The following is a 25,157-nucleotide window of genomic DNA, read 5'->3' as shown; positions in this document are numbered from 1 at the left end:
TTCTGATGATGACCATTCTAACTGGTGTGAGGTGATACCTCATTGTAGCTTTGATTTTCATTTCTCTAATAATTAGTGATGTTGAGCAGCTTTTCATGTGCTTCTTGATCATCTGTATGTCTTCTTTGGAGAAATGTGTATTTAGGTCTCCTGCCCATTTTTTGATTGGGTTGTTTGTTTTTTTAATATTGAGCTGCTTGAACTGTTTATATATATATATTTTTTTGTTTGTTTGTTTTGTTTTTTTTGCGGTACGTGGGCCTCTCACTGTTGTGGCCTCTCCCGTTGCGGAGCACAGGCTCCGGACGCGCAGGCTCAGCGGCCATGGCTCACGGGCCCAGGTGCTCCGCGGCATGTGGGATCTTCCCAGACCGGGGCACGAACCTGCGTCCCCTGCATCGGCAGACGGACTCTCAACCACTGCGCCACCAGGGAAGCCCTGTTTATATATTTTTGATATTAATCCTTTGTCCATTGATTCACTTGCAAATATTTTCTCCCATTCTGAGGGTTGTCTTTTCATCTGGTTTATGGTTTCCTTTGCTGTACAAAAGCTTTGAAGTTTCATTACATCCCATTTGTTTACTTTTGTTTTTATTTCCATTACTCTAGGAGGTGGGTCAAAAAAGGTCTTGCTGTGATTTATGTCAAAGAGTGTTCTTCCTATGTTTTCCTTGAAGAGTTTTATAGTGTCCGGTCTTAGATTTAGGTCTCGAATCTATTTTGAGTTTATTTTTGTGTATGGTGTTAGGAAGTGTTTTAATTTCATTCTTTTACATGTACCTGTCCAGTTTTACCAGCATCACTTGTTGAAGAGACTGTCTTTTCTCCATTGTATATCCTTGCCTCCTTTGTCATAGATTAGTTGACCATAGGTGCGTGGGTTTATCCCTGGGCTTTCTATCCTGTTCCATTGATCTATATTTCTGTTTTTGTGTCAGTACCATATTGTCTTGATTAAAGTAGCTTTGTAGTATAGTCTGAAGTCAGGGAGTCTGATTCCTCCAGCTCTGTTTTTTTCCCTCAAGACTGCTTCGGCTATTCGGGGGCTTTTTGTGTCTCCATACAAATTTTAAGATTTTTTGTTCTAGTTCTGTAAAAAATACCACTGGTAATTTGATAGGGAATGCATTGAATCTGTAGATTGCTTTGGGTAGTATAGTCATTTTCACAATATTGATTCTTCCAGTCCAAGAACATGGTATAGCTCTCCATCTGTCTGTGTCATCTTTGATTTCTTTCATCAGTGTCTTATAGTTTTCTGAGTACAGGTCTTTTACCTCCTTAGGTAGGTTTATTCCTAGGTATTTTATTCTTTTTGTTGCAATGGTGAATGGGATTGTTTCCTTAATTTCTCTTTCTGATCTTTCGTTATTAGTGTATAGGAATGCAAGAGATTTCTGTGCATTAATTTTGTATCCTGCAACTTTACCAAATTCATTGATTAGCTCTAGTAGTTTTCTGGTGGCATCTTTAGGATTCTCTATGTATAGTATCATGTCATCTGCAAACAGTGACAGTTTTAGTTCTTCTTTTCCAATTTGTAACAGCAATCATTTTATTATCTCTTGTTATTCTGGAGGCTGACTGGGCTCAGCTAGGTGGTTGTCACATATCTCTCACACAATTGTAATCAGAAGGTGGCTGACTACTGAAGTCATCTTAATGCTTCCTTAGTCTCACAACTGGTGGTTGATGTTGCCTTTTGGTTGGGACCTCAGCTGGGGCTCTGGCAGAACACCTACACAGGCCACTCCTTGTGGCCTGGGTTCCCTCACAGCATGGTGGCTGGGTTTCCAGCACTCTGATCCCTAAAGAGAGGGCAGAAGGGCATGGAAGTTTTGAATCTAGTCTTAGAAGTCACAGACCATAACTTCTGTCATACTTTGCTGGTCAAGGCAACCACTGAAGTCCATCAAGATTCAAGAGGGGGCTTCCCTGGTGGCGTAGTGGTTGCGACTCCTGCTGCTGATGCAGGGGACATGGGTTCATGCTCCGGTCTGGGAAGATCCCACATGCTGCGGAGCGGCTAGGCCCGTGAGCCATGGCTGCTGAGCCTGCACGTCTGGAGCCTGTGCTCTGCAACAGGAGAGGCCACAACAGTGAGAGGCCCGTGTACCGCAAAAAAAAAAAAAAAAAAAAAAAAAAAAGATTCAAGAGGAAGGGATATTGACTTCACTGATATGCTCAGTGGGAGGAATATCAATATCACACTGTAAGGGAAACATGTGGATGTACTGTGGTAGCCAGGTTTGGGAAGTGCATTCTGCCACACACACCCTACTTCACCTTCTTACTCTCCATTTCTTCAGCATGGGGTTGTTACAGCAGGATTCCAGGGAAGAAAAGAATCAGGGCTGAAGCGCTAATTTTCAAAATAGACTTTTAATCCCACGGCAAATAGGACAAGCTGAAGACGTTAGTGAGCCTCAGAAGTCTGATTTTCAATGATGAAAGGCTTAACACCCTTGAATGACTCAGAACCTAAAGTTCATGTCATCAGTCATAGGACTCCATGACTAGTTGGAGGCAATTGAGGTAGAGGTTGGTGAGTATCCCTGAGAGGAATCCTGCCCTATGCCCAGCCACACCCCAAGCTGGTTTGGGAATTTACAAATAGAGAGAACCTGTCCTTTTTCATACCTGGAGCCCTGAGGGATGGCAAAGCCACACACAAGTTCCTGACTCACCACAGCACAGGGAAAGGAGGGGACAAATGTTGGTGAAGGGTTTCGGGTGATACTGAGTTTTCTTCAAAGCTGCCCAATATTTACGGGGAGGGAGGGAGAACACACCCGACCCCATGCGGTAGTGACAGAAACGTCAGCAGCAAAGAATAGGCCTGTGTGCTGACGAGCCAGTTTTCCTGATGGACAGTTGTCATGAGAGCAACTCAAAAAATCAAATCTCCACTCAGGTTTCCAGAAGTACCTCGTAAAAATGTGATGTGATGTCTACAGTCATCACCGCCTTCTCTCACTTACTGAAGAAGCCGACCAGAGGCAGAAGCAGAAATTAGGTTGGCTCCCTTGGTTTGGACAATTCACGGCGCATTGAACGAGGAAGATTCTCCCCTATACTTGGCTCCCTCTCTTTCCGCATCTCCTGCTTGAACAGACTCAAATCCAGCAATCAGTTTTGAATCCTCAGCTTTTTCCCCACCCTTCCTCCCCATCTCTCTGATTCGATCACTTACCTGTTCATTTCACAATGTGGCATTTATGCCCCTCCCTCTCCTCTCCCACTTCTGACACCCCTACTGTGGACGTTATGCCTGGCTTGAGAGACTCTGGAGGGGGGTGTCCTTGCTTCCTGATGTTCCTCTCCGTGCTTCTGACATATCGACATGACATCTACCTTTTCTCCCTTCTTTTCCAAAAGTCTTCAATGGCTCCCTATCACTTTCAGGATGAAAATTCCACGTTTTACTTTTGGTGCTTAAGGCCCTACACAATCTAACTACCCTTAGAAACGTAACCTCCACCACATATGGTAAGAGAGGAATTTAACCTGGTTAACTCTTAACCAGGAATGCTAGTTCTGCCTCCTGGTATCAGCAGAAGAAAAGACTTCCTCTACATGTAATTAGCAGAGAGAAGCACATAAACGTTCCGATTGTGAGTCCTTTACAAATGTTCCTGTAGAAATAGATTCTTCCATGTGATTATAGTATTGGACTAGGTTCAGTGGGACTGCGAGACCTCTAAGCTACCACTTTAAAGTAACTCAGCTTGCTTCATCGTAGAGCTCAGAAGATGAGATCAACTTGGTCAGATGAATTACGATGTAAATGTAATAGTATCTGAGCTGTCCTCGCAGAGTCCCTGTCCATCCAGGACGAGGAGGGAGAGCCAGGAACATTCAGCTACTGCCATCTCATCCTCACAATTGTTCTGACTAATCAGATTACATCACTGAAGTCCAAATCACTCTGCTTTCAGCAAATAAAAATATCAGCTTAAAAATTCATAAGGCGATTATTTCTTAGAAGAAATAAAGAATTGTAGGGTTGCTATTTCCTACTGCTGGTTAGAACATTCAAAGTTCCTCAGAGGGTAAGTTTTGAGGCTGGATGACAGGTCCAAGAAAAAGGCTCTCTGGCCGGTCACTTACATTTGGACACAACCTGTTAAACAGCAGCCTCACATTCTGCACACAAAACACTCAACTCAGGGTGAAGTAAATCATTCCACAAATGGCCTCCTCCCACATTTGCAATATTTGAGGAGAGTTCCTAAAGTTTGGACACAGTGCTGTGGAGCTGAGCCAATAAACTTCACAGTGGTTACGAAACAGCTGCAAATCCATGCTTATGTCATGCTTTGTACAAATACTATATAAAGGACACATTCAGATCAAGAGAAGAAATATGGCTTTGCTAGTGTTAAAGCAAGATGCTTGATTTCACTATGAAGATTTAAGAATAACCTCCAATGTTTCTTAATTATGTGGTTCTAAAATGTATAGCTAACTTGGATTACTTTTATTTTATTTTCTCCATTTCCCCTCCTCTAAGCCAAAGAATCATTTACTTCCACCCTTTAAATTCATCACTCTAGCCATTTACAACATGGAGGGAAAAAACCCAACCACAACCCTAAACAGAAAGAATCTGTCCAAACTCTCAGAGCCTCTTCACACTGATTTTACCTGGCAAAAGACAGTGCCTTATAGTGATGAGAGATGCTGCTGTCCATAATATTGTCTGTGGTATAAAGATACTAAATTTACTGAAAAGACATTTTCCTGATTCCTTTCGAAAGTCAAGCAAATGTAAGAGCCAAATTTTCTGCATAATTTTACACATGATTATAATTCTTTCCAAAATGGGAAATGGAGGTTAAGTGAACTTTTGGATCCTGTTCCAGATCTTAGTAAATTTTATTAATCTTGAGTTTCTTGTTTTTATTTGCTGAAGAAAAGCAAGTTATGTAGTTATCAGAACTAAAATATGTTTTTTTGTATAAAATGCTTTGTTCTACTGCAGTCTAAAAAAAGTGGCATTTATAGTCAAAAGCTTTCAACAAATAATTGCAAAGGATATTTCACGAGTGAGGGATGAGGTCAGGGTGTGAATGAAGGAAGAGGGACCTGAAGAGTTTGTAATTTACGTAAAAACGTTTAGTAAATAGGATCAAGCCCAGGAAGACGCTAAAATTCCAGCTCATGGTAGCAGAGGAAGATCAGAAGCTTATTGAAAACTCAACAAATATTCCGAGTCCTGGGACTTTGAGAACTTCTAATGTAATAAAATGTGAGCACTTTCTCTCTGCCACAAATCAAATCATTGAAAGAGATCTGATCTAACAGTATACACAGTTAGCCTGAAGCATCAATTCTTGGTTGTGTATATGAAAGTTTTGACCAAAAAATGATGTTATTAAATTATTCTTTACTGTAGCCTATAGTGGTTCTTTAGTGTAATATATTTGGCATTTATGATTAAATAAAAATAATTGGGTTATCATAATCTTATTATGATAAATATTCAACCATATTATAAATATCACCTAATAAAATGCTACATTTTCACTTTTCAACTAGCCTGGAGACATACCACTGGGTAAGAAACAGCAAGGTAATGATAAGTTTAAAAATAAGTATATTATCCTGGGTATCATTTTGTCAGTAGCTTCAGTGTAGATTACCTTGTAAAGGTATTCATGAAGTGTGAAAATATCATATATCTTTGCTTCATCCTTTTTTTAAAAACCTGTCCTTTTCAAATGTCTGCACAACCACCAAATGCTATCAATTCTTCTCAAATTGCCTCAACTTTTTTTGTTTGTTTGTTTTGGGTTTTTGTTTTGTTTTTTGTTTGTTTGGTTTGTTTCCTTCAAATCTGTGTCCGCTGAGAGGCAGAGAAATGTGATAGCTTCTGGGAGTCTTCCTGGCTAAGCTCGTTCCTTCCAATCCATTCTATATATATGAATAGTTATTTGTAGTTTATAAAAGTAATATGCACACGTTAAGCATCGGAGGACTACAGAATGTATAATATTAAATGTGTAGTTAATGTTTTTTTAAACTATGTTTAGCTCTTGTGAGGTTACAATTGTATCTCTAAAAATTCAGCCGTTTTATTCCTGATTTATCAACATAGTATCTATTTTCTACTATAAAAGAAATTCGGCATACTTCTATTAACTTTCTCCTCTCAATTATTGTTAATATTTAAAGTTGTTCCAGTGGTTACCTTTACAACTTCAAGCAATATCCTTAAAATTTCTTGACTCATTCCAAGGAATATTACTTATTAACTCTTCATTTTATATGTTTCTTCTCAACTTTCCACTTTTAATTTGCATGGTTTTACCATTATGTCTCCTTTATCATTTATATTTACATTATGTTCTATGACTGTAGTCAAGTCTTCCTTGTTTTGACTATAGGTTGCTTCTAAACTTGAAATCTAATAAATGGCATTTATGATTATGTAATTTCTTATTCTCTCCAAATTCAAGTGGTATTACCTTCCGTACAGAAATAAATATGTCATTAAATCTTGCAATCTTGCAGTCAAAATAATAAGATAACAAAAACATCAGGGTCAAATGAATTATCTTTTTTCACAGGCCATTAATTGTTCCAAAATATATCTCATTTTAATACTGAATTTGAATTTTAACAGGTATGTCAAATACATAGATGTGTTATCTATCTCTCTATATTTCTATACTGTATAGTTTATTTTTCCTAGACATTTTAACAATTTTTTTGGGGGCATAAGAAATATATACCATCATCTTATGATAAAAAATACTCAGATTCTAAATCTAGATATATATATATAATAGAATGACTTTTTTTTCTGTAAGACATTCATCATGGAACCCACTATCTAATTTGGATCAACTGATTTGATATTACTGCTGGCATCCTGATATTTCTTATAATTGGACTCTTCCATTAGTTCTATAAGTTTTTGGATGTTAATTTATCCTTTATTTTATTCTCTTGTATTTTCCTGGACTACATCTTCAAGTTGTTTTTTGAGAGGCTAAGAGAAGTTTTCAAGGCTTTTCATGTCTGAAAATGTCTATTTGTTCTCATACTTTATTCTTAGTTGGGCTGAGTACAGAACCATGGTTTCAAAATCAATCCCCCTCTGAACTTTGAACACATGGTTCCACTGTCTCCCAGTCTCCAGTATTATGTATCAAAGTTTATGCCATTCAGGTGATCACTCTTCTGTGGGTAATGCTCTCATTGTCTGACTTTTCACCCCAGAAGATCTAAATCTCTTTTATCCTAAACTTTCACCAACATAGGTTTGGGATTTTTATATTTATTTTACTCAGTGGTCAGTGGCCTCTCTTAATCTGAATCCTTATGTCTTTATTTCTTTCTCTCCAATGTCTCTACTTTTCCTTTAAGGACTCTTCTTAATCTTGAACTTCAAGATCATCTTTCCATATCACTAATACTTTTCTTACATCTTTTCTTACATTTTCCATCTTCTCATCTTTTGCTCTATACTCTGGAATACTCTTTAGCTACATTCAGGAAGTCTTTCTCTTGATTTTTAGTTTGCAGGAACTCATGTTTTCTAACTGCTTCTTAGCCATAGCTTCTCTTCTTTTGGAAAGGGGGTAGTGAAGTTTAATAGATGCAATACTTTTCATACTGTCTAAGGATAGTAATTAGATCTTTTTGTTGTTTTCTTCTATCCTCAGCATTATTTTATCTGGATTATAATAATTCTGTGAGTGATTTCATCTGTTCTTTTTTAAATTTTTCTTTTGTATGTTCAATATTTCCTACTATCTAAAATGTAAAGTTTAAATAACAGTCTGGTATTTGGGAATTGGTGCAGTTAGAGCCCAGCTTGTCTTTCTTCTTAATCCTCCATTTATCACATTAAAGAATCAGTCATCCCCTTACCCCATTGAGAGGGGTTATGCTCTGTTCCCTGTATCTTCTGACTGTTGCCTGCAGTGTCCTTTTTCCTTTTTTTTTTTTTTTTAATGTACTCATATTTTACAAAGCTAGGCTCAGCTCAAAGTCTGCCTCTTCTGAAGTCTTTATGAGCATCCTAAGATGGTCAAAATTCTGTATTACTTAAAAACATTTGAGTTTTGTACAAATGATTGTTCTTTGAGCCAGCTATGTCAGTTTTTTCAACCAAAATTTTATCTACTATTGATATTTTTACCCTGAAGTCCAAAATAATTTTACCTAAGTGTGATTAACTTTTAAAAGCAAATGTTTCATGTTTTGATATCTTACTCTACAATAAAAATATCAATGTTTTGATGAGATGCAACTTAAAAAATAGTGCGCCTGAGTTAGGCAATTTTTATTATACATTGTTTTCTTGATCAGGTGGTAAGAGTAGTTGGATAATCTTCTTTCAAGACACCTGTATAGCATTGTTATGGTGTAATTACACAATGTTCCAAGCACTCGGTTCATATTTTTTGACAGACCAAGCAAAGTTTCTAAGCCAGGCACGGGAAAAAGATGCTAATGGTTCAATCCAGCTTATAAGCTAAAGTAATGTAGCGTGAGTGGCATTACCTCACACAAATCTGAAACATATCTCTCCCCAAGAGCAAAAGTAAAGTTAGAGACACAAGAATCCCATGAGAGAAACTCTAGCAGGCAGGTATTATATAGCCTAGTCATTGCCTTGAAAAATAACAGAACAACACCTCAGCAGTTTGAAACGTCATGGTCCAGTAAAGGTTTAACACCGTATTCCAAAGCAGAAGTATGAAGTATTGGAAAATAAAAAATCCTCATGGCCTAGAATTTAGTCCTCTAGGGAGGAACTCTGAGGCTTATTCTAGCCTTGACTGTTCATGTTCCCTAATATAGTTTGATATCAACCTGATTACCTGTGATTCATTTGAAAGGCTTTCTTGAAGACTCAAACATGACTAACTTTAGAACAGAGACAAACACGTCAGTGCATGCATTTTAAGCTGAATGATATTTGAGGTAAGGGATGCTGAAAATCTGTCATCTGCAAGTCACTGGGCAACCTGATCCCAAGCCAGTTTTATAGACTATACAGAATTCAAGAAGCATATATTACGTAACTAATGTCTGGGAGAGGGGGTGGTAATTAAAATAGAATGCATCATCTGTTGCTCTTGAGAATATCATGTTTTAGAAGTTAAAAATTACATATGTGAAAAATTTGTTTAAAATCCAAGGTAATATCCAATTAGGAATTCCAGACTATAATAACTATTCACAGGGGATGTGGAAACACACAGATAGGAGACTTCCAGCCAGGGGTATTAACCAACCAATTATGATCTATAAGTTTAAAACCTGCCAAAGTTAGTTTTTAAACAGACTCTGCACATCAAACAATGGAAGGTTGGAATAATAATGGTAAGTCAACTCTAAATACTACTGTATAGATATTAACACTGTGATCATGAGTATGTGTGGCAGCATGGAAACCGCTCATGACAAAGTGAAATAAAAAGCAGTGTCCTAAAGTATGCACAAGGTATGCTTACAACTATGTCAAATTATATGAAGGGGGGCATTTGTTAGGGTAGGATCATAGGTGTTTGCTTTTCATGATTTCCACCATTATTTTCAATAGTGGAAATTTTGGAAATGCCTTAGAAGTAGAAGAAAATATACAAGTAAGGGACATGTGAGAAGGCAGGCAGCATTTGAACTCTGGGAGATGTTTGATTAGATGATTGTAGATAATCTAACCTACCTCTCATAAGATATATCATAAATATATAGAAGTACCAGGAAGCTTGAGACTTTGCCGTGATGGTAACTAAGCTGTTGGGATCTGTCTTTATTTCTTGAGTCAGTCCGAATGACTGTACATCTATGACACTAATAGTTGTATTTCTATGGGGGGTAAGCTACAATCAACATAACTGAAGTGGTAGGGGGTAGGGAGGGCAGGGAGGAGAGGTGGCACACAGGTACAACTTCCGAGATAATTGGATTAAACACACACACACACACACACACACACGGAATTAAAGTCTGTGAGTACTGCTTGTGGAAATAACTTTGGATTCACACCTGCTTGGATTCGCATCCTGTCTCTACCACTTACTATGTGCCTTGAACAAGCCAGTCATCTCTCTGAAAACTCAATTTTCTCATTTCTAAAAAAGCAGAAACAAGGTTCACAGCAGACATATATGATAACCGACACATTAATGTGTGAAGTTGCTAGCCGGGTATTTGTACACAGTAGGCATTAAGTTTGTTCTCTCTCCCACATTTTTCTTTGTACACGGGACTCCAGTGTTCAGGTATCAGAGACAAAATTCAGGTAGAAATGAAGGTGACTCTCCCCTAGCAGTAGGTTGTTTTCAGATCTGGCCCCCTCCCCCATGCTTACCCTCACATGGGCCAGCGTCCCTAGGCTATAACAAACTTGATGGCAGGATGAGGCCAGGCCAGACTTGTTTGGCCATCAAAGACCAGAGTGAGTTTCCTGGGTTAGCTCTGTTTCTATGCTGCATTTAAAATTTCTGTACTGTCTAATCTGTCTTCTAGAAATGGGCGGTCCAATACAGTACCACTGGCCACATGTGGCTATTTACATTGAATTAAAATAAAGTAAAATAATAAAATGTTCCTTAATCACATAGCCACATCTCAAATATTCAATGGGCACATATGCCTAGTGGCTCCCCAAATAGTTGGTATAGATAGAACATTTTTATCACTGCAGAACATTTAGAACTCTGCTCTGAAGCTGTGGGCTATCAGTGGGAAAAAGAAATATCATAGGCTTCATACCCATCATCTTTGTTCATTAATTCTTTGATTTTTTTAATGACTTTCAGGCCAGAAAAATAAACTTAGAGAGTGAAGCCAGGTAGAAGAAACATATTTCCTGATTAGGGGGCCTCAATATATACAAGCATTCCAGGCACCAGCCTATGAGACATCAATAGCATTCTTTCCACATACCACAACCCACTTGTAAAGAAAATTGTGATAAGATATGTCAACCTCAGAGTAATTTAAGTGACACTTTTGCTAGCAAAAATGAGTATTTCTTAACCAGATCCTGGTGCTATGCATAAGGCAGAAATCTCCTATAGGGATATACAATTTATTAACGGTTTGCCAAGCAGTTTGGCAGTTTTATTTTTTCACACAATGCAATAGTTGCCTGTGGTGCCACCAATGACAGGCAGTACAAGTTTGTGAATGGGAGATGTGACACCAAACTACTCAATAAACCGTTCAAAGTTTCATTCTGAACCAATCAATTGTTAGTTAAGGCTGGCCACCCAACAATCTATTCTGTCAACAGGGGGCCCTCGTGAGTTAGTTACAATCCCTGTACAAATATCAGACTCATAAACCAAACCATCAACAGCTGTTAACCCCTTCATTTGGCTCGTGCAACATTTTAAAAAGAAAGAAGAAAGCATTTGCCCACTTGAAAGTAAACATATTGTCCTTGAGATCAATTTCATGTTTCCCCAAAAAGGAACCCTTATAAAGTTTTCATCTACTCAGGTATATATGCCTTGTTTGAACTGTTGAACCCTGCTTGGGGGGGAAAGAGGCACCCTGCCTAGAAGATCAGCACAACTATAAATTCATGCCCTCCACACCTGAGTGGGTGTCAATGCTTCCAGACCATCCTTCTGCTTCCCTACTCAGCACTCTGTCATTATTCACAAACCAGCAATTTCAATACTTTTTCAGTTTCTTTAGATCTCTGACCTTTCCACCTTCCCTCCCCCAGCAGATATCGTTGTCCTTGACTTCAGAGGGTAATTGAAGCCATTAGACAAGAATTTAAGTTTCCTGCCCCCAAACCTACACATTTACCTGCACGGTAGTCATCTTATTCTGTTTCTTGCTTGTTGCAATGTAGAGGTGTATCCTGGCCAGTTGCCTCCTGCCCTGTAACCTTCTACCAGACCCCAACACACCGCTTCTACTGGCTCCTTCCCAGCAATATTTGAACTGATCAAGTCTCTTCCACCTTGAATGGACTCTTCTTCCTTACAGGTCCCCCTTTCTCTCCTCATTCTTTTTTTTTTTTTTTTTGCGGTACGCGGGCCTCTCACTGCTGTGGCCTCTCCCGTTGCGGAGCACAGGCTCCGGACGCGCAGGCTCAGCGGCCATGGCCCACGGGCCCAGCCGCTCCGCGGCACGTGGGATCTTCCCGGACCGGGGCACGAACCCGCGTCCCCTGCATCGGCAGGCGGACTCTCAACCACTGCGCCACCAGGGAAGCCCTCTCCTCATTCTTATAGCCGAATATCTCAGGGCTTATTTAAAGCTGCCCTCTCAGCTTACCCTCCCCCCTCCCCATATCCTCAAGTCCATTCTCTAGTAGGTCTGTGTCTTTATTCCCGTCTTACCCCTAGGTTCTTCATGACATTTTTTTTTCTTAGATTCCATATATATGTGTTGGCATACGGTATTTTTCTCTTTCTGACTTACTTCACTTTGTATGACAGACTCTAGGTCCATCCACCTCACTCCAAATATCTCAATTTTGTTTCTTTTTATGGCTGAGTAATATTCCATTGTATATATGTGCCACATCTTCTTTATCCATTCATCTGATGATGGACACTTACGTTGCTTCCATGTCCTGGCTATTGTAAATAGAACTGCAGTGGGAGGGTGGGAGGGAGGGAGACGCAAGAGGGAAGAGATATGGGAACATATGTATAACTGATTCACTTTGTTATAAAGTAGAAACTAACACACCATTGTAAAGCAATTATACTCCAATAAAGATGTTAAAAAAAAAAGTTGCCTTTTCCATGCCTCCATTTCCCCCTCACTCCTCAACTTCCATGCTGGGTTCCACTTTCACCACGAGAGAAAAAATCGTCATCATCAAGATCACTAACAACCTTTTGGTTGCTAAACCAATAGGCACTTTTAGTCATTATTTTACTTAACCTCTGTGGAACATTTGGGTTTATCAATCCTTGGCTTTTTGCTCAGTCTTGAAATGCTATTTTCCCTTGGCTTCCATGAGAGCATATACAGCTGGTCTTTTTCCCATGTTTCTGGCTAATCATTATCAGTCTCTCTCTCTCACTGTAGTAAAATACATATAACATAGAACTTACCATTTTAACCACTTAAGTGTAGAGTTCAGTGAAGTATGAAGTACTTTCACTGTTGTGCAACCATCATTAGCATCCATCTCCAGAATTCTTTTCATCTTACAAAACCGGAACTCTATACCCATTAAACAATAACTCTCCATATCTCCCTCTCCCAGCCCCTGTCAACCACCATGCTACTTTCTGTCTCTATGGATTTGGCTACTCTAGGTACCTCATATAAGTGGAATCATACAGTACTTGTTTTTTTGTGACTGATGTTTCACGTAACATAACGTCCTCAAGGTTCATCCATGTTGTAGCATGTAGCAGAATTACCTTCCTTTTTAAGGCTGAATAATATTCCACTGTATGTATAAACCATATTTGGTTTATCCATTCATCTGTCGATGGACACCTTGGTTGCCTTTGGCTATTGTGAATCATGCTGCTATAATCTACCCCTTAAATACTGGTGATCTTCAAGGTTCTGTTCTCCTTGGACAGTTTTACCTAGATTCACAGCTTACTGCTTACATGCTAGTGACTCCCAAAACTATACTTGTGGTTCATTTTTCCCTCTTTTGGGATTCAGATCCCAAATCTCTATATACACACTCTTGGATGTCATGGGCACCCTCAACATATTTAATACTGAGTTTCTGACTCTTGCCATCACAGTGTTCCCTCAACCCTGTGTTTCCTATCTCAGTAAATACCACTAGAGCTCCCACGTACTTATATCAGGCACCTGGGCATCATCCTCTGCAAACCATAGCACTGCCATTGGGGGAGCTCCCAGGGAAGCCCACTGAACTCCACGGTTGCCAGGTGACTACTTCTTACTTTGACATCCCTGAAGGGGGTCCCGAAGGATAACGAGTGCTTTGGTGAAAGACCCCTCTCCATTAGTCCCCTCTATACACACCCTGTATTCTCTATAGCCCTTACCTGACTTTTTCTTCTCAGCACTGAAATAGGCTTACCACATAGCAAGCACTCAATACACTCAATACACGTGTTGAATGAATGAATTAGACCTTGACCTCTCCCTTACCCATGCTGTCTATTTTGTTTTCTAAACTATACTCAAACCCACCTACTTCTCTCTACCCCAGCTGCCACCATCAGCTAATCCAGATGCTCATCATCATCCTCCACTTTGTGTTTCCACTTCTAATCTCATCCCCTCCCGATCACTTTCCATACAGTTGCCAGGGTGACCATCCTAAGATTAAAATGATAGAAGTTTTACTTCTCTACTTAAAACACCTCAACCATCACTTTCAGGATACAACTCAAAGCTCTTCACAGGCCTCACAAGGCCCTTCCTGATCTGCTTGTCCATCCAGCCCTCCTCTGACTACTACCTCGATGCTGCAGCTCATTACTGAATGTCTTTCAATTTTGCTAAAATGCCATATGATTCTCTTATCTTCTTTCCAGGTCTTTGAAGATGCTACTCTTTCTGCCCAAACAATCCCTCATTCCCTGCAGTCCCCTTCTCCCCAAAACCTGCTAGCTCCTCCTTTTTCTTTGGGTCTTAGATGAGATGTCACTGCCTCTTGGAAGCCCCGTCTGCCTCCCTGCACCAGTCGTGGCTTTGCTGTCACTGCTAGGAGGATGACAGGATGTCACGGGAGCCCCTACCATAGCCGTTAGCACCTTGTAGAGGAAGTTGCCTGTTTTATTAGTGTCCGCTATGGTGGGCCATAGCTCCATCAGGGTTGAGACCCTGACTTTCTTGCCCAAAACATACCCTCGGAGCCTTGCATGGTGATGGGGCCATGGTAGAAGCTTCATATTTAATATGTAATCCTCCAAAAATAAATTGGCCTGGGACATTTCAAACATCCAGAAAAGTAGAAAAAATTGTATAATAGCATAACGTATACCATACCCACCAGCTATGTTCTGTAGTTAACATTTAGCCATATTTTCTTCATCTAATCATCTTTCTCTCTTTGACAAATCATTTTGAAGTAAATCATGGAGAAAATGAATGAATTCTAAGTCTCACCAACATGTTCACAGACCATATAAAATAAGCTACTGAAGAAAAGGATAAAGAACCATGAATAAAAACCTTTAAATCTCTACTTAACTGTAGTCCAGTGAAATTCAGAAATGAGAACATTAAGCTGTGCACCAGATACTTTTATGAATGTACTCTCACTCCATCATTTAATTCACATGAGTCTTACAAGGTCACCTCATTAATAAACAAAAGGAAATCTGTCAAGAACCTGTAGCTCCAGGAGGTAAGGAGAAAGAAAATAAACATTTGCTGAGTGCCCATAATGTATCCAATACTTAATGGTTACTGCCAATTATTCTCACAACAAACTCAAGATGTAAAAACTCAGTGAGGTCAAGTTATTTGCCCAGAACTTAAGGGAGGTAAATGGCTGATGCAGGAATTTGTTCCAAGTTTCCCTCTCTTTCTACCACTATTCATTACTTTTAAAATTAAAAATATTTACTTTAAAATTATTTTTTGCTCTGGTCCGAGAGGGGTAAAACATATATTGCTTCTACAGGCACAAGGAATGCTTAGGCTAACACTTTTTAGTTCTTTTTACTTCGGTGGTATAGATGAGGCAGAAAAAATTACAGCAGTGAATATGGAACAAGAGCATGTGAGAGTCAGAAGCCAGGGTTCTGGTGCCGTGGCATTGTCACCAAATGTCTGACACTAGGCTAGTCACCCAACTCCCTTCACACAAGAACGTGCATCTGTCAGATGAGTGAGTTGGATTAGATTATTACTGAGGTTCCTTCCAGCTGTTAGAAAACAAAATACCCATGAAACCCTGTACTTCTTAGTGCTTTGCTTCAGTCATCAGCTGGTGAGGGCCAGGATGTAGGTCTTGCTGATCCCAGCCTTAGGCTCTGTGCATTCTCAGTGAATGTGCCCACTGGGGGAACCAGCTGTAAATGTAGGCCAATTTTAATTGGAATGTTGGTCAGTACAACTAGAGTAACCTTCAAACTTCCAGAAGCAGATCTCCCACAGATTCTGACCCAATAACTGATGATGAAGACAGTGCCAAAAGAGGAGCCAGGGAAAAGCTCCTCTTCAAAGAAAACCCTGGTTTCATCCCTACCTCCATGTATCCTCTGCTAGATAAGCCATCCCACCAATCACACTTACAATTTTCTTTTTAAAGGCTGTCTACTCCACTAGAGAGTAAGCTTTAAGAGCTCTGTCTGTTCCCCTTTATATCCCGAGCTTGTAGCACAGGACTTGGCATGTAGTTGGCAATCAAGACATGCTTATGGAATGATGGGAAAATCTCACCACCTCCAAGCATCCCAATCCAATTTACCTTCAAAGTTTGGCTCAGATGCCATCTCTACCTCCTCTCACCCCTCCCAAAGGCCTTCATATTTTAACTGTATTTCTCCTATGGTGTGTCTCATCTTGTGTATTTTATTACAGCTATTTACGTAGGTATCTTAGCTCCCCAGTAAGGTCAAACTCAGACAGAAGCTATCTTCTGCACACCATTAAAATCTTACAATACACAGTTCATAGTAGGCACTCAATAAATGTTTGTGGAAGGAGCACATCATTTATATATTGTTACATATATGTTTACATATACACACACACAAAGTAATTGGCACAGTTCTTTACATATAGAAGACATTCAATAAATATTATTGAATAAAGTAAGTGCTGCTTCTCACAAAGTTGTGGTGAGCCTAATACCCTCAAACTGCAAACACTTGTAAAGTACTCCAAACCTTTTAAGAAAAGATGTGGGGGGCTTCCCTGGTGATACCCAGGTGGTTGGGAATCCACCTGCCAATGCCAGGGGACACAGGTTCGAGCCTTGGTCTGGAAAGATCCCACATGCCGCGGAGCAACTAAGCCTGTGCACCACAACTACTGAGCCTGTGCCCTAGAGCCCACAAGCCACAACTACTGAAGCCCGCGTGCCTAGAGCCCATGCTCTGCAACAAGAGAAGCCACTGCAATGAGAAGCTCGCACACCGCAATGAAGAGTAGCCCCCGCTCGCTGCAACTAGAGAAAGCCTGCGCACAGCAACAAAGACCCAATGCAGCCAAAAATAAAATAAATTAAAAAAATATATGTGGTAAACTAGATTAAAAGTCATACAAATGGTCATAGCCTTGGATAATAATCTTACTTCTGGGATTTTGTCCTAAGGAAATAAACAAAACCAAAGAAAAAACAAACAACTAAACTAAACCAACCAAAACAATAAGAAAGTCTACAAAAAATTTAGTATAGCATTTTTTAGTGAAAAATTAGAAGATATTTTATGGCACATTGATACAACATAATACTATTCTAATGATTGTTCTGATGACTCATGAAAGATGTTTGTGATTAATATCAAATAAAACACAAAATTCACACGTGCTATGTTATCCACTATAGAAAAACAGGAATACTTAAGGGAATAGCAAATATGTAAAAAAAAAAAAAAAAAGAAAGAAAAATAGTTATTTTGGGGTGGTATTTTTATGGGCGATTTTTTCCCCCTAAAGTTTCCTTTAAATTTATTATTTTTATAATAAAAATTCTGGTAGAATCAACATAAAAGTTTCCTTAATGTAGCTGTATTTCCTATAGACAGTTATTTAGTGAGGACCAAAGCATAAATTACAATGTCTGTTAATAGCTATCGCTCCAGTATTTGACACTAGGACTCAAGTGATACCTGAGTAGGGATGCTCTTCTGTGTCATGAGGTACAAAGCACAGGCATGGTGTGCAGGTGCAGGAACAGATTTGGATGAGAAGCAAGCAGTTAGACCCAGCAAATGAATCTTGGGAACCACACAACTGATGATAAAATTGCTCACTCAAGGAAACTATTAATACCAGCTTCCGAGAGGGTTAAATGAGGAGGTTGCAACCCAAAAGCGATATGAAGAGAAGGGAGAAGAATGAAGGATGGCTGTCTTCTTGGTTCTCCACCACCTCCTATTTCCTTACTGTCTACTATATCAGACAAGGCTGTAAACCCTGCCAGCCAAATGCTGCTGGCTGCCTGTTTTTTGTAAATAAAGTTTTACTGGAAGCCAGCCAAACCCATTCATTTATGTTTATTATGTTTTCACGCTACAGTGAATTGAATAGCTGTGACAGAGACTGTACGACCAACAAGGCAGAAAACTATTTACCATGTGGCTCTTCACAGAAAAAGAATTTGTCCCATAGCCCCATATATATAAGGAGGTTTATACACAGATGCCCAATTTAGATATCAGGCCATCTTTTTCTATTACTTTTTCTTCAAACATGCCAGCTTGAAAGATAAATTATACAATCACCTGATTATCCAAACAGAATTTTGAGGGTGAAAGTGGGGTGGTAACTAGATGATATTCCAGGACAACAGAAGTTAACTAGGACTGTCCTGGACACCAGATATATAGGCCCCCTCCTAGGGCACACGAGTGGGTTTCAAAGGGCACTCAGTGCCTGTCCAGGGACTGCTTTTTTTTTTTTTTTAATGAAGTATAGTTGATTTACAATGTTGTGTTAATTTCTGTTGCACATCAAAATGATTCAATTATACATATATATATACACATTCTTTTTCAAAAATATTCTTTTGCATTATGGTTCATCATAGGATTTTTTTTTTTTCTTTTTACGGTACGCAGGTCTCTTACTGTTGTGGTCTCTTCCATTGCGGAGCACAGGCTCCGGACGCGCAGGCTCAGTGGCCATGGCTCACGGGCCCAGCCACTCCGCGGCATGTGGGATCTTCCTGGACCGGGGCACGAACCCGTGTCCTCTGCATTGGCAGGCGGACTCTCAACCACTGCGCCACCAGGGAAGCCCCATCATAGGATACTGAATATAGTTTCTCATGTTATATAGTAGGACCTTGTTTATCCATTCTGTATATAATAGCTTACATCTGCTAATCCCAACCCCCCCACTCCATCCCTCCCCCAACCCCCTTCCCCCTTGGCAGCCACAAGTCTGTTCTCTATATCCATGAGTCTGTTTCTGTTTCATAGATAGGTTCATTTGTGTCATATTTTAGATTCCACATATAAGTGATATCATATGGTATTCATCTTTCTCTTTCTGACTTACTTCACTTAGTATGATAATCTCTAGTCCATGTTGCTGCAAATGGCATTATTTCATTCTTTTTATGGCTGAGTAGTATTCCTTTGTAAATATAAGACGTACTACATCTTCTTTATCCATTCATCTGACGATGGACATTTAGGTTGTCTCCGTGTCCTGGCTATTGTGAACAGTGCTGCTGTGAACCTAGGGGGGTCATGTATCTTTTTGAATTATAGTTTTGTCTGGAAATATGCCCAGGAGTGGGATTGCTGGATCATATGGTAATTCTGTTTTTAGTTTTCTGAGGAACCTTCATACTGTTTTCCATAGTGCAGCCACTTACATTCCCATGAACAGGGTCCGAGAGTTCTGTTCAGGGACTGCTTTTATGTGCACATGGAAAGCTCAGGCGGCTCCTCTTATTGGTTCTTCCTGTTTCAATTGCCCTCAGATGCCTTTCTACTTCCTTCCCTCTGTCCCAGCTCTGTCCTAGGGCCAGTTCTGATTGTTGAAGAGGGCAGCTCTTTGGGCACCACTCAGGGTACATACAGCATCTCTACTTTCATTAGAGCAAAAGGGGCAAAGTTCCTTCCAGTTCAAAGTTCCTCATCCTATTTAAATAAACCTTAATTATTTCAAATCATTACAAATAAGAATTTTGTACCTGTAAATTTCACTTGGTTTAATATCTAGGCAACTCCTAAAAATTCTACTCTTCTTAAGAATTTTCAGTTTCTCTTCTCAAATAATTCACTTAAAAATGACCATCAATCATAGCATTTATCACAAAGAGACCCCAAGTCAAATATGGTATATTACCTATTGATTTGAGCTTTTAAGACTCACCAATACTGTTTGGAGAATTAGTGAAGAATGAAGTTTCTAATTTTATCCTTCCAGAATGATAAACAAAAGAAAACAACACATACCCCCCACACACCTATTTTCCCCCTAGTAAAAATTTCGATGCTGTGGGCAAAAAGTAAAACAAAAGATGTTTAGTGCACCCTTAATGAAATCTAGGACTTTACACTTTGTGAGACTATTCTCTGTGTGAACAATAAATAGCTCAAAGCTTTGAAACCTCACTGGATGGCTTTCCAAATATTGCCATCTGGTGGAATTTCAGTTAATTGTTCCTTTGTTCTAGTGAGCTCCTGGAATATTAGATGGAGCACCAGTGGGAAACAACAGAAGGTCAAATGATTGTGTCTCAAACACAAATCCCAAACTGAAAACATGAGGCTTTCTGAGCTTTCATCTCCTTTAAGACGCCCACCTCTACTGTAAAGTCAACAGAGCAGTTGCCTGGATTTTTAACAAATAATCCCTTCTTCATAATTAGAAATGTCATGAGGTCATTTGACTATATCTTAAAATTCTCTCACTTGACTTCTCACCAGTAAGATCTCCAAAGTTAAACTTTAACTGGCTTGAGCATTTTTAGAGGAATTGCGGATAACAGTTAATTAGCCCTTAGTACACATGGGAAATGGAATGTAGTTTGAAAAACAATGTTTTAATGAAGCATGTTTACTCGAATACTCGCTTTAACTGTATAATGGAATTTTGAAAATAAATTTGTTACAAAGGCATTAATAATACACTCCAATTTAATCTGTAAACAGGGAGTCATGCAACATAATTTATGTTGAAATCTTACCTTGAGCATCCAGGCTCTCTCCCTGGCTGTCGAGATGAAATGTTCCTCTGAGAAACAGGATACTGGGATCGTAAAAATGAAAAGAAAAAAAAAGAAAAAAAGCATTTACTGTGCTGAAAACATCAGAGCAAAGGGTTATTTAGTTCATTGGGTGTGGCCAGCAATGGAAGAGAAAATTAAAAAGCACACATCCAAATTCAGTTGACTTTATCATATGAGAGAGTAACTCAGCCAAGCAATAGCCTTGTCAGCTACATTATTATATCAGTTCTTGTGTTGATTAATCATAGTTTGAGAGTATTTAGATAATGTCAGTCCTATGAAGAGAATTTTTTTTACCCTCCCCTCCATAGCCTCATGTGATGAGAATCATGTGTTAGCAGATAACCCAAGGAACCAATGCCCCCAGTGAGGTATCAAATGCCAACGTCAATTAAAGTATTGACTTCCCCAAACTTGGGTTACTCTGCAGACTTTATATCTAGTATCAAAACCAGCTTATTCTTCTAGTTAAAAGATGTGTTTAGGGACTTCCCTGGTGGCACAGTGGCTAAGACTCCGTGCTCCCAAGGCGGGGGGCCCAGGTTTGATGCCTGGTCAGGGAACTTGATCCCACATGCATGCTTCAACTAAGGAGCCCACGTACCGCAACTAAGGAGCCTGCATGCCGCAACTAAGACCCGGCACAACCAAATAAATAAATAAATAAGTATTTTTAAAATGATGTGCTTAATTTTAACAGGACAAGCATTGCCAGGATCAAACTTCAAAATATATACACCTTCAAGGAATTATTTACTTTCTTTATATGAATTTGCTATTTATCTTCAAAATATGCTCTGACTAAATGATAAGACAATAAATTGATGAAGGACAGATCCAATTCAAGAGGTTGAGACATGTGTGTGAGCTGTGGGTTTTGAGGGGCCCAGGTTGGGGGTGGGGTGGATGGTAACTGGGGAGGCTGCTTGTGGCTCAAGCAGTTGCTCCTAAAAAGGACCCAAGATGCAGATGTGTGTGAGCCTTAGTGGTCTTCCCACCACACCCAAGAAACAGACTAGAAATGACCCCTCTCCACCTGCCACCTAAGCCCTCACACTGCACATTGCTCTTCTGTGTTTTCTGTATATGGCCATTTCAGAAATGCCTTTGGTGCTTGTTGAGTTTAACATCAATTGTATAAAAATAAAGTATTTGTGGCAGATCCAACACAATGTGATTAATCCCAGACATAGTTCTGGAGATGCCACTTGGAGAAAGATTTTAAGAAAGGGAAGAGGGAGGCATTATATATATATATATTTTTTTTTTAAATAAGGGAAAGAGGAGATGGTAAAAGGAAATAAATGCAAATAACAAAATGTAAGTGCTGAGAGAATAAACAAAGGTGATAGCTGAATTTTCAATGTTATACCATTCAATAAGGGAGTTCAAAAGTAATTCATAGAATTTGGCTTGTATAAAAATCAGAAAATTTAACGTGGATGGTTTCAAGAAGTGACCTCAGATACAGATAAGCTGACAATTTTTTCCCTTCAGATAGAACAGGTAGAATTTCTTCACATATTTTACAGAATTTAATTTTATGAGTGTTTCACATTTTTCCCATAATTTAATGAGTTGATAATACTAAAAAAATCTGTTCCCATCCATGTCAGTTTCTTTTCCTAAGTCTATCTTTGAGATATTTTAACTGAATCAGAATAAAATTTTCATTTGTCCTCTTTATTTAACTAGTACCAGTAGCTACATTACTAGGTGAAGTGTTGGCTACCAAGCTAGGAAGCAAGAGTATAAGGTTCCTAGTTTATCTGTAAACCAGATAATTAGCTCTTAGAAAATTCAGGATCAGCTGTATACAACTGGTCTTTTCTGTTCTGACAACAAGAGCCCATTGCTAACATTCTCAACAGCTGCGATGGATCAGTTTGGAGAAGAATGAGACCATTTATTGAATACCCCTGCACAAGTCATTTGACATATTTTATCTAATTTAATACTCAAAACCATCTTATTACAAATGAAAAAACCAAGGCTCAGGGCAGTGGAGCAGTTTCCCAATATCATGCAGCTCTAGTTCAAGTTCTAATTGAGTCTGACAGACTCTGCTTTGTCCACACAACACCACGTTAAAAGCCAGGCCTCTGACATTGATTCGAAACACCTGGAGAGCTCTTGGTCTACTCCTGGGATGTGGTAGGTGCTCAATAATGCCTTGTGAGGGTGAAGGTCTAGGGTCCCCCACTGGTGGGGATGTCAGGGAAGGCAAACAGTTTTTTCTGTGCTGCCTGGCATAAGCAGAGCAGTTATTGTCTCTAAGTTTCACACTTTTAAAAAAGATGAACTCAAAATAGGTCACTATGTAAATGTGAAATGCAGAACTATTAAACTTTTAGAAAAAATTAAAACAGGAGAAAAGCTTTGGGATCTAGGGCCTGACAAAGAGTTTTAAGTTTTTAAGTTTTTGACAACAAAAAACGCAATCCATACAAGGGAAAAATTGATAAATTGGACTTCATCAAAATTAAGAACTGTTGTCCATCAGGTGTAAATATAAGGTATAATTAGGAGAAAATATTTTCAGACCACATATCTGACAAAGGACAAGTATCTAGAATAAGTTAAGAACCTTCAAAACTCAGCTAAAAACCAAACAATTAGGAAATAGGCAAAAGACACTGACAGACATTTCACTGAGGAGGATATACAGATAGCAGATGAAATGATATTCAATGTCATTAGCCATTAGGTAAGTGAAAAAAATAAAACCATAATGAGATATCACTAGATATTTATCAGAAGGACCAAAATAAGGACTAGTAACAATCTGAAATTCTGATGAGGATGAGAAGAAACTAGACCATTCATATATTGCTTGTGAGAATATAAAATGGTTCAGCTACCCTAGAAAACATTTGATTGTTGTAAAAGACCAAACAAAACAAAACAAAAAATGAAACATGCAACTACCATACAACCCACCAATGATACTCTTGGCATTTTTCCAGAAAAGTTAAACCTTTTCTTTATTAGCAGATTTATTCATAATAGCCAAAATTGAGACAACACTGATGTCCTTTCACAGGTTAATGGTTAAACAAACCAGTATATCCATAAAATGGAATGCTACTAATCAATAAAAAAAAAAGAACTACTGATACCTGCAAAATCCTGGATCAATCTCCAGAGAATTATGCTGAGTGAAAAAAGCCAGTGCATAGGTTAGATACTGTATGATTCCATTTAGCTAACATTCTTGAAGTTAGAAAACTACAGAAAGGGAGCAGAGACTAGTGGTTGCCAGGGGTTGAGGAGGGAGTGAGGGCTGGAGGGAAGAGGGTGTGATTATAAAAGGGCAACACTAGGTACCTTTGTGGTGACAGAAACATTCTGTACCTTGAACATGTATCAATGTCTATTACCTGGTTGTGACCCTGTACATAGAGCTTCCAGATGTTACCATCAAGGGGGAAACTGAGCAGAGGGTACAGAGGTCTCTCTGTATTGTTTCTTATGGCTACATGTTAACGTACAATTGTCTCAAATTAAAAAGTTTAACTTAAAAAAAATCAGGAGATTGGACAGCAACTAGAATTGAGCAAGATACCTCCTTTCTTTTTCTTTTTTCTTTTTTTTTTTAACCTTTTCAGAGAAGAACAAAAGCCCCAAGGCAGTGGGCCAGTTGGGTCAGGAATTTGTTCCATGTTGCGCAGATCTGAGAAAAATAATCTCTCACCCACAACTTTAGCATTAAGAACTCATGCCAAGCATTCGCTGTCCAGTCTTGCCTGTCTTGGAATTTTCTCTGCTGTTATGCCCTCTTGCTCCTACATTTACCTTCCCAACCTTAAAATTCAAATACTGACACAAATACACACACCCAAAACCAGAAATGACTTCTAAATGGCAGTGTGATACTCTTTGCATTTTGGAAACCATCTCTTATACTTTCGAGTTCATGCTTTCCATAAATTTTGAAAATTCCCACATCTTATTGGCACAGGAATAGAATTTCATCCTTTGTGGTTCGTTGATGACAAGGCAGGTGTTCTCTATTCTAACTTGGGCCACACACTAAATAAGGCTCTAACTGTAATCCCCCCATGAAGAGGAGCTGGCGGACTTTCCCTTCACCTTAGGAGAGATCCCATTGACTTTTCCCATCTTGAGCACTAGGCAGCCCTCAGAAATGAACAGCCATAAGCCAGCTGCCTTCCCCTGGCCTGTCCGTTGGATTTGTTTTCCTTGAAAAGACCAAATAGCTTTGTTAGGATAAGAGTCATGACATGGTTGGACTCTTTTAACAAAGCACATTTTGTTTTCCCTCAACCTCTGGAAATTTCAAATCCTCTTTCTTTGAACAAACTCAGAATTCTGGCATCCCATGTGTGGGGCA

The 25,157-nt window shown here is 39.2% G+C and overlaps 1 protein-coding gene across 1 annotated transcript in view; it reads right to left on the bottom strand.

The window, feature by feature from the left end:
• The window catches only part of MAPRE2 (microtubule associated protein RP/EB family member 2), a 163,424-nt gene that overhangs the window by 116,243 nt on the left and 22,024 nt on the right, over window positions 1-25,157 (bottom strand). The window contains exon 2 of the mRNA XM_081251707.1: window positions 20,762-20,823. The gene's annotated coding sequence lies outside the window, so the exon portion shown is untranslated. The remainder of the gene's footprint in view (window positions 1-20,761; window positions 20,824-25,157) is intronic.

Source organism: Mesoplodon bidens (assembly GCF_964165515.1).
Source record: "Mesoplodon bidens genome assembly, chromosome: 13".
Classification (NCBI taxonomy): Eukaryota; Metazoa; Chordata; class Mammalia; order Artiodactyla; family Ziphiidae; genus Mesoplodon; species Mesoplodon bidens.
The sequence above is the reverse complement of the archived record's forward strand: the minus strand, read 5'-3'. Positions and strand labels throughout refer to the sequence as shown.